This window comes from Gopherus evgoodei, chromosome 6 (assembly GCF_007399415.2).
Source record: "Gopherus evgoodei ecotype Sinaloan lineage chromosome 6, rGopEvg1_v1.p, whole genome shotgun sequence".
In the NCBI taxonomy this organism is placed as follows: Eukaryota; Metazoa; Chordata; order Testudines; family Testudinidae; genus Gopherus; species Gopherus evgoodei.
The window spans coordinates 43,978,771-43,990,236 of record NC_044327.1 but is presented as its reverse complement, the minus strand read 5'-3'; positions in this window follow the sequence as shown (position 1 = coordinate 43,990,236).

Sequence of the window (11,466 nt, the reverse complement as noted above, 5' to 3'; positions counted from 1 at the left end):
TTTTAGTTCAGTTCCATTTTCTGGAAGTCCTAAAAAGTGTATTCCACCAGGGCCAATCAGGGTTGTATTTTCAACATGAACTCAGGAGTTTTAAATTCAGACAGGAGGATTTGATCTATAGCTTTTGTAACAGAAATTGCCTGCAACATTGTGATGGAGTATTTCACACACTATAATTAAAATAGTTTTTATGGTCTTTTAAAATATATTTAATTATGTCAGGAAGACACTTTTCACTGATGATAGACCTGTTACTGTTTTTACAGTATCTGAACTTTTGTATATCTGCAGTCCAGGGTATCCTGGTGCTAAATTTTAAAAAAAAGAAAACCCTGAGCTTGCTAAAGTGGCATTATATGGTTCATTAGTTATTTAGCTGTATCCCTGCATTCTTTAGTCATTCACACTGCATATCATGTGCCTGATCAAGAGTTTATAACCTGAACTGTTTCTACTGTTCCTCTACTTAGAGCCCTATTTTAAGAGAAATAAAGATAGTAATGTAAAGAACTATTGATAGGTACCATATCATATTGTTAATGTATTTTACATTTATTGGGGAACTTTTTATATAAACGTGAATTAATTAAGCTTCACATTATTATGCCCATTCTACAGATGAGTAAACTGAAGTACAGAGATTTTTTTAATAGTGACTTGGCAAAATCAGAGGGTAAAGAGCAAATGGAGGAATACAGACTTCCAAACCACTGCACCCACCACTAACTAAACTTCTCGTGGTTCAGAAATGTGTGTATGCTCGTATGTAGACCCAAAAGCAACGTCAGAAAAAAAATAAGATTTTGATACCTTTTTATCATCTTTCGTCCTTCAGATATGTGCAGACATAGACTTAGTGTGTGAACAGCTCCAACCTGGGACCTGAGCTTGTATTCAGTGAAATCAGTTTTGTCACTAACTTCAAGAGGAGTGGGACCTTTCTAGGAAATAGACATAACTGTGTAGGAACAAAAGACACAAACCTCAAAACAAGGCATTTAGTCTATTAGAAATTGCCTATGAAATCAAATAATGGAGATGCACAGCATCATTTAGGATGCATGGCTTTTTTAACTTGTAGATGCTGTCAAGATACTACAGTGATGGGCACCTAAATGCAGAAGCTAGATAGATTCTTTTCTAAAGGAATGATAGAAGGAACAGTCAATGTGCTTTAGACTTCTATGATCTGATTCTTTCATTGTTTGGACAAGTTGGAGTGATATTTAGTGAAACAAGGCAGTCCCCCCCCAAAATTTCTTATTTACAGCTTTTAAAAGAATTTTAATTCTCACCTAATGGCCCATTCCATGAAGTTTTGGAAATTGTAGCTGGCTACATAGTGCATGCATCTGCCCTATGATTCCATGATAAGTTAATGCAAAAGAATGACAACTAATCAGCCCAGAAAATTATCTTCTAACCATTACACTAGATAGCAACTATTACACTAGAAATCAACCTATTGAAAGTGATGGGCCCATCTTGCTCTCCTTACTCTGGACCTGATTGTCCGCAATGCTACCTTGCATTGAGCCAGATTGGGTACATCTGAAGTGGATATGGAATATGAAAAGGAAATACCAAGTTTGCAGCATTATTCCCTGCTCTCTTTCCTGCCCTCCCCCACAAATGGGAGCTCTAGGGATTGGGGGCTGGAGGCTGGTATTGGTAGCGCTGAGGAGCAGCCACCACCCATCAATCAATATGCTTCCTTCCAGAGATGGCAGAGAACCAACACAATATCTGTCCCTAAGCACCACATCTTCATGCCTTTCGGAGCTGAGGGTTTTGCACAAAGTGATTGGCCAGTGGGAATACAACTCCTGCAGAAGCAGTGTTCCATGCAAAGGTGATTGCCTGGGCAGAGGCACTGGACCTCTGCATGACTGATCCTGCCCTTGACAGGTGTACCAAGATTCACACAAATTTCTGGACAACTGCATGTTTAGGGTGTTAAGTCCCCTGTCACTCTAGGATTTTTTTTGTCCTTTAACATGCATTTTCTGGACCTTAGTGCTTCCTCAAGCAAAACTTCCATTGATTTCCAGGAATGGGCTATGTGTGTGTATATATTTATAATAGATAATGAAAAAGAATTTGAACTCCAGAAAGTGTGGTTAAAGGCTGAAGGTATAGAAACAAGAGAAAACAGAAGACTAACCATGTGTGTACCACAGAGGTGATTAGAAAAACGCTGATGCTCACAAACAAGAAAAGTGAGTTTCAGTATTGCACTTATCAGACAAACAATCTCAGGTTGCTGGGGCTTACACAAGAAATCGTTATTCATGTCAGAAGATCTTAGTGTAGGACAAACAAATGGTGGTTCCACTTTCTCAGCATTTCCTTCTAATGTTTCTGTGTGGGCTGTGGGAAATTATTTTCCTTGCTGCTTATTAAAGTTGTAATCATTGTACTACATGTAGTGTTAAGACAGCATATACTAGGGGTAGGAGGGGTTCATGCCAGCTCCTGGTATTGAAATAAGAACACACAAACCCTTTGGATGGTAATTAGGCATGTATGGCAGAGTATAAATTTTCCATAAGTTTTGCCAACTCAGATCAAAGCCTAAGGCCATGTCTACACCGTAAACTTTAGCCAACACAATTTATGTTGGCATAAATGTATTGCACTTGGCATATCACTTGTACATGTGCATGCTTGGCTCCTTGTGTCAGTTCTGTGTGTACTCACCAGGAGTGCTTGCACAGTGTTGTGCACCATAGGTAGATATTCCAGTGTACAGCTCACCACCATCCAGTGCACTGTCTTTTGGGAAGTTTTGTCAGTGCATGGTGAGGCAGAAACAGGAGTGACTGGGAGAAAGGTGTAAAGTTCCTGACATGCAACTTTCTCCATACCATAAAGTCAACCATATCTGTCATGGTATAATTCAGCACTCTGAACCTTAGCGTCTAAAAGATGGGGTACCAGCATGAATTCCTCTAAGCTCAATTACCAGTTTAGTACTTGTAGCGCTGCCACCAACCAGGAATTCCAGTGCCTGGTACACTCTGGTCCCCCTAAAACCTTGCCCGGGGACCCCCAAGACCCAGACCCTCTGGAACTTAACACAAGGAAAGTAAACCCTTTCCCTCACTGTTGCTTCTCCCAGGCTTCCCCTCCCTGGGTTACCCTGGAAGATTACTGTGATTCAAACTCCTTGAATCTTAAAACAGAGAGGAAAATTCACCTTCCCCCCTCCTTCTCTCTCCCCCTCCCAGACTCTCCCTGAGAGAGAAAGTAATCCTAACACAGAGAGAAAATTAACCTTTCTCTCCCCCTTCCCTCCTTTCTCCCCACCAATTCCCTGGTGGATCCAGACCCCGTCCCCTGGGGTCTCACACCAGAATAAAAAACAATCAGGTTCTTAAACAAGAAAAGCTTTTAATTAAAGAAAGAAAAAACAGTAAAAATAATCTTTGTAAATTTAAGATGGAATATGTTATCGGGTCTTTCAGCTATAGACACTGGGAATACCCTCCCAGCCTAAGTATACAAGTACAAATAAAAATCCTTTCAGCAAAATACAAATTTGAACTCCTTCCAGCCAAATACACATTTGCAAATAGAGAAAACAAACATAAGCCTAACTCGCGTTATCTACCTAGTACTTACTATTCTGGACATATAAGAGACTGTATCAGAGAGATTGGAGAGAAACCTGGTTGCACGTCTGGTCCCTCTGAGCCCCCAGAGTGAACAACAACCAAACACTAGCAGCACACACAAAAACTTCCCTCCCTCAAGATTTGAAAGTATCCTGTCCCCTGATTGGTCCTCTGGTCAGGTGACAGCCAGGCTCACTGAACTTGTTAACCCTTTACAGTCAAAAGAGACATGAAGTACTCCTGTTCTATTAACCCTTAACTATCTGTTTATGACAATATCCCGTAACTTTTGTGCCTTTTTTAAAAATCCCGTGAACCTGCATGGCCTCCTTTCTGTCCACCATTTCTGACAGAAACCTGAATCATGCACAGCTCTGCGCTATTGTCATGAGCGTTGCAAGCACAGGCTGCACTATACTCCAGCATTTCCAGTGCTGCAAGAAGAACCACATCAGTGAGGAAGAGGACAATTTCATGGAGGACAGATAGGTGTAGGATATAGCAAAAAACAATTTAAGGTTGTTGGTGAAGTTCATGGAAAAGATGCAGATGGTGGAGCACCACTTCTGGGCTTGAGAAACCACCACTGACTGATGGTATCGCATCGTAATGCAGGTTTGGTATGATGAGCAGTGGCTATACAACGTTTGGATGACAGAGGCCACATTCATGGAATCTGTGTGCTGAGCTCACCCTAGCCCTAGTGCAGGGACACTAGGATATAGGCAATGCTGGCAGTGGTTAAATAAGTGGCATTCACACTGTGGAAATTTGTGATACCGGATTGCTACCAGCACATGGGAAATCATTTTGGAGTTGGAAAGTCCACTGTGGGGTCTGTTGTCATGTAAGTTTGCAGGGCCATTATTCATCTCCTGCTACACAAGACTCTTACTTTCAGCAAAGTGCAGGACATAGTGGGTGGATTTGCAGCAACTGGATTCCTGAACTGTGCTGGTGTGATAGATGGCATGCATATCCTAGGCACCAGCTCACCTTGCCCCAAAGCATCTAACAGAAAAAGCTACTTTTCCATGGTTATACAAGTGCTGGAGGACCAACAGGGATGCTTCGCTGACATCAGTGTTGGCTGGTCAGGGAAGATGCATGACACTTGTGTCTCTAAGAACACAGGACTGTTCAGAAAACTGCAAGCAGGGACTTTGCCTGTGGTAATCTGCTGGTTAGGAAAGAATGTTGAAATGCCAGTAGAGATCCTGGGTGACCTGCCTTATCCCTTGCTTTCTTGGCTCATGAAGCTGTGCACAGGCCACCTTGACAGCATTAAGGGAAGATTCAGCTACAGCCTCAGTTGGTGCAGGATGACAGTTGAATGTCCTTTTGTAGATTGAAGGGACCATGACATTGTGTACTCATAAGATTAGATCTCTGTGAGAAAAATATCCTAATGATTATAGCAGCCTGCTGTGTCCTGCATAATATCTGTGAGGCAAAGGGGGAATGTTGCTGCTGGGCTGGGGGTGGGGCGGTTGTCCTGCCAAGTTTGAACAGCCAGACACAAAGGCTGTTAGAAGAGCTCAGCACAGAGCTATATGGCTGTGGGAGGCTTTGAAAGAGTATGTTGACAATGAGCCACAGTAATACATTGTGAACTGTGCTGTACCTGGCCTTGTAGTTTTGGGGCTTGTTAGGAATTATATGGTGCTTGGTGTGCACCTGTATATATAACACTGTCAGTGCATCTGTTAATTTTCTGGTCCTTGCTGTATGTTTGCAACTATTATACTGTTCATCGCTAATCCTATGAGTTCTGTCACACAGTACAAAAACAAGTAAGTGGGTGCTTTCAGCACTGCTAGGCATTCTGCAGCATACATTGTGAACTAATAAAGATGAATTATGTTCCAAAGTGTAAAATTTTATTGAGTAACAAAACCAGTGGGAAAAGTCTATGCAATTTAACAGCAAATACATTAAAAACTTAAGTTCTGATCCATTAGTTTATTAACGAAAGGAAAGAACATTCATATTCATTTTGACTGCATGCACAGCAACCGTGGCTCTCTCAGGTCAGCGTATGTGAAGCTGTGGTTGCCCTTACTGTCTCCTGCTTCGGAGTGGTAGGGGTAAGGATGCAGCCTCTGGTGCCCTGAGGAAGGTAGGGGCAGGGATTTGGAGGTGCTAAAGTGTAGCACTCTATGGAACGCTAAGGGAGACAAGCCTATGATTTGTGAACCTATAGGTCCACAAAAATGTGCAGCATCTGTGTTTACTGTCAGAGAAGCCCCCCAGTGCATCTCCCTCTTTTTTTCCTGCTGGGACTCCTGGGCCTTTCTCCTGTTCACTCTTTCCTTCTCCAAGCAGCTTGAAATATTCACCCTCCAGGCCCTCTGCTTACGGTCCGATGCAGCACTGGCTTGCAGGCTGTAGCTGAACATCTCATCCTCTCTCTCCTCCTTATCAGGCTCAGGCATTCCATGGGTGTGGAGGGAGAACCCTCAAGCCTGCAACTACAAATAAAACACACAGAGGAACCATTGTCAGAATAGTCACAATGGAAAGCAAAAGTTATGGTTCTGAACTCCCTTTCCTTGCTCTCCGAAGTTTTAAACCAGACATGCTTAAGACAATTTCATTTGGGTACAGTATTCTTAACTTCCTGTCCCTAAAAGATCTCATAGTGTCACTGTATACTGTTAAGTGGCTGTTGTGTTTTTTTCCCCAAAGGCAAGTGCATTTTGTTGAAGAGATTCCTCTATATGTTTGTGTATAATAGATAATAGGCCTGAATTTTAATGCTCTGATTCCTATGTGTTAGCAGAAGTGTTTTCTGAATAAGAACACTGCAGAATCAAGCTCATAATTTGTCGAGTACTTTATGTGCTTCAGTATGAAAGTCTATAAAAATGTGTGCGTTTTTTTATTTGTTTTCTAGCACATCTTTCTCTCATGTTGAGTTCTAAATGCATGTGTCTTAGCTTCCACTGGTGTGTTCTGTTGTTTTGGTGACTTCAAAATTAGGCTTGCACATGAGTGGAAGGGAAAAGAAGCTGGCTTTGTTGATGGTGATAGGAAATTTAGAAATCTTAAAGAGGTATTCTGAAATAGAGTGGTAGTACTGTAAGGGGGAAGGAGGGAGGGAGGGAGATGATGGTGGTTACATAGCAAATAAGACTCTTTATGATGGTATTGTTTGTAAAATTTGGCCAAGTATATGGAGAATAAAATTAGCGATCCAAATTCTGTAGCTCTTTCTCTGTAATTATTCATGGAAAACTCTCATTGATTTAACATAAGGACTGAGTCAGAGGTACAGGCTTTGGCTAGCACTTATCAAGCTGAAGAACAAGACCTTGACCTAAGAACTCGCATCTAAGCATGCCCCTTTTGTAGGACTAACTCTTAGCTGAAAACTGACCACGGTCAAGTTGAATAAAGGGCTTTGGTTCCCCCCCAGTCCTGCCACATGTAGGTATTAAACATCTAAGTTCAAGGAACAGGAAGAAGTTTCTGGTTGAGAGCTGCTGTGGCGACGAACAATGGGGAGGAAGATGTATTTGCATATATGCTCCTCTCAAGCGTTTCAGTCTGTTTCCTGTGGTGAGACACAAGACTTGCTTTCCCACTGAAAACTGGGGAATGCAACCACAGCATTTTGGAATTGATTTAACTTTAATTCTGGGAATCTGCTATTCCTTATTTTACATAGAGTGCATTTCAGTCTCTTTTATCATTTCACCTTAGTTAATGTACATTGTATCAGTTACATGGCTATTACTATTGAAACAGAAGATAAGATCAGAGATAAAATTAAAGAATTAGACTTTTGAATCAGCTAGCAAGATTGTTTTTGGTCAAGGTGCCACAAACATCTGAAAGAATAAGCAAAGTTTTTTTCCAGCTTTGAGAGCAGAATGTTCAGACTTACCCCTAAAAGATTACATTGTAAGAACAGCACACAGGCATGAAAAGCCAGCTAACCCTAAGCCATCCATCACACATCTTTTACCTGGTCCTCTGGTGATGTAGCCACTTTCTCCATTTCTCCTTTGCCAGTTTCCCTCTGGCTAAACTAAGCTTTGCCCTTTCCAGGGTAACAGAAGTCAAAAATAAAATCTTCAGTTTGGACAAAAGAAATCAACAAAAATAATTCACCTCCTCATCATGTTCCTTCTTAAAGTGTTTGTGAAAAATGGTACTGTCTTTTGACCAGCTGTAGACTAGAGCCTTGTCTAAAGGGTCAATGCACCCTGTTGAATCATAGATTATTAGGGTTGGAAGGGACCTCAGGAAATCATCTAGTTCAACCCCCTGCTCAAGCAGGACCAATCCCCAAATGGCCCCCTTAAGGATTGAACTCACAACCCTGGGTTTAGCAGGCCAATGCTCAAACCAATTTTCAACATGGGGCACCTAACAAAAAGATTTTTCTAAGTCTGAAGGTCTAAACTTGAGAGCATGGTCTGGCCCTAAAGCTTTGAGACCTTATTTCCAACATCCGCACACCATGATGCCATGTCTTAGTGGGGCAACTAAATGAGTTCACAGATACTCACATAGATTCTATTTTTATTTCTATTAAAGCTGTCTTATTAGGTACGGGTTCTCAATAAGGGAGAAAAAAATGTTACTATGGAGAATGTGTATCTGGTCTGCTAGACAAGAGGCTAGTTTTCTGAAAGACTACATTAAGCCATTTCAGGCTCCCAATAGTTGTGTGTAATACCCTAATAAATTAAATGAATCAAATTGCATGGCTTCTCCCATATGCACATCTACAATAACGGCACATATACTAAATATTGGCTTTAAACTGGGCCTGACTGACTAGATTGTTGGCTGTTCAGCAGTTAAAGCATTCTGGATATGTTTACATGTAGATTTGCTAACGTGTCTAATTTGGTTAGTTTTCAACCAACTTAAATGGCTTGTGTAATACATTGGAAATTTAAGCCAGTCTTTGGGTGTGATGTGGAATAGTAACACATTCCATCTTGCTTCAAATGAGATTGTAATCTCTTTGGGTCAGGGGCCATCTCTTCCTGTGTGTTTATACAGTGTCTGTCACAATGAGGCCTCAATCCTTGATGATGCATTTGCAAGCTACTGCAGTACAAGTAGTAAATCATAATGCTTGAAAACCCACTGAGAGTAGTGTAGATTCATGTCAGCATCCGAAAATCAGGCTCCATTGACTCTTTGGTTTGAAGGAGTGATACTTTATTTTCTGTATATGGAGACACTTTAAAACAGACAGTAGCTTTTTAGGGAGGTCAGATTTGGTTCCTGACAGCCTTGTCAGTGTACCTTTAAGGTAATGCTCTGTCACTGGAATTTGACATAGTATTCCTTATCGGTTAAAGTGTGTGTTCCATTGCTTTTGTAGGTTTGAGTCATTAATTTAAAAGTTATCTTAGTCTTTATCTGGCAAATTTCCTTATTAATAAAAGTTAGTTCATTGTATAAATCAATAATAAACAAATTTGTACTGGCTCCAGTGTAAGTCCAGGGATAAACCTCGTGAATTCTTAGTGATGGGATCCAATAAAAATATAACTTAATGGAAAATTCTTGCCTATGGTATCAATACAAATGTAGTCAACCCAGTAGATACTGTAAAATATTTGTTGTTCCCCCCACAAAAAAAATTCTTCTGTATAAGCTATAAATTCTCCTTGAATTGTTCATGCTTTTAATGTGATTTTGAAGTGAAGCATATCTTACAAATACTTTTTGCATAAAACCACCAATGTCCTATATGGCAGTTACACTTAAGAGCTAATCCACTCACTGCTGGGGCTTCCATATACTTAGCAGTAAGTAGACTGGATAATAATGTACGTTTATGGGAACTCTTGATGCATCAATATCTTCAGTAAATATGCACGGACCCAGGAAGCTTTAAGAAAATAGTATTGAAAAGTACATCCTCCTCTTGTACATTTCCAGACTTCTTTAAATTAATATACAGAAGTCAAAATAAGGCCAGACTAATGGAAAAAGAGCTTTAGCTCTAATTAGGTCTCACAAGCCATAGGCTCAAGGCTGGATGAAGGCAACTCAGTGTTTTATGCATAGCATGGAACTGCTCCTCCTGAGGCCCTGTTCCTATGCTATTACTTCAGTGATAGTATAAGGTGATGAGTGCACAGTACATACAAGCAGTAGCATACAGAACTCTTGCAGAGCACTCCCCGCTACAAACTATGCATGACTTCCTGCTGGGCAAGCCCCAGAAGGAGATAAGACACTGATTCAGTGGTAAGTTAACTCTTTCAGATGAAAGATTGTCCAGATACTAATATGTTTTAACATCCCCTCCATTCCATCCCCTTAGGAAATGAGTGGCAGAGCTACCTATAGGGAACTCAAGCCTTCTATACGTTGCTATTCCTGGTTTTCAGGAGAGTCTCCCCTCCCACAGGCGCACAGTCCGCGGGAGTTACTATAGGGTTCTTCCATGGCCATTAAAAGGTGAAAAGGGGGTGAGGCTTAGGAGTGCTGGCAAAAGAGACTGAACTTTCCTAGTCTCATTCATATCAGGGTTATAAACAGTTAATTTCCCAGTCAGGTGACAGGATCTTTATCCACTGACTCCAGTGGCTACTCTTATGCTGTTTTTCTTAAAAATTCTGCTTTTAAATCCAGGTTGTGTTAGGTCCCAATCCTACACCCTCTGATGTCAATAGCAGCATTCCCACTGCTTTCAGTGTTTGTAGGATCAAGCCTTTAGTTACCATTGGTGAAACCCTGGCCCCACTAAAGTCAATGGCAAAACTCCCAGAGACTTCAATGGAGCAAAGATTTCACCCCCATTATTCTAATTGCCTCTCCAGGCCTAAGAGATAAAAATTAGAACATACATTTTTAATAAACCAACCTTTTAAAGGTTCTGAATTAGTGTTCATACTTAGTTATGCTGTGCTGCTAAGGTCCGATATCTCTGGAACTTAATCATAGACTTTAAGGTCAGAAGTGACCATTATGATCATCTCGTCTGACCTCCTGCACAATGCAGGCCACAGAATCTCACCCACCCACTCCTCTATCAAACCTATGTCTGAGCCATTGAAGTCCTCAAATCATGGTTTAAAGACTTCTAGGACTCCAAGCAAATATTGTGTGTCCCATTGGAAATCTGGCCATCTCCTCTTTCCAAAAGCTTAATGCTCCTCTTTCTATCTATGAAACATTGTGATATATTAAAGCTTAAACCTGTCTCTGGTACAAGATTGTACATTGTCTATCTGAGGCTTCAAGCCAGTGTAATTTGGGGGGCAAACTCCACCTTTTGGGGGGAAAGAAAACATTTCTCCAGGATATATTTTTTAAAGGCAGGTGTTGGCAGCTGCTCAGCAGTTTGGAATGTTAGAAGGAGCCTTGGTGAAGATGGAGTAGTGGACAGTGTGCTAGTGGTGATATATTTAGTGGGCATAGTGCATAGGAGAAGACCATAAGCACCTGACCAATACAATTTATCACAGGGCTCTGTAGTTCTTTGCACATGAATGGGCTTGATTTACCCCTGTAGGTGCAGAATTTACAATCTCCATTGTCTGTGGAGGCAGCTGCATCTACAGTACCACAGCTAGCCTTTCTTCGGATTATATTTAGAGCAGATCCCATCGCTAAGATTGCATGATTGTTATCCTGGGGCTTCTGCTCTGATGTACTGCCCAAGATCCACAGAAGCTTATTTCATGCTTCTCTAAGGAGCTACCCATACTAAGATAAAAAGTGTATTTTAAAAAAACATTAGTTAACAGGTTTTAAAAGCCTAGTGAAGGCAAGGCAAATTGCATTTTAACAGGTGTTAGAAGCAGGTGTTCATGCTGATGTGTTAGTATGTCTTTGATCCTGGTGTAGGCAGGCCCTACTATAGACTGAC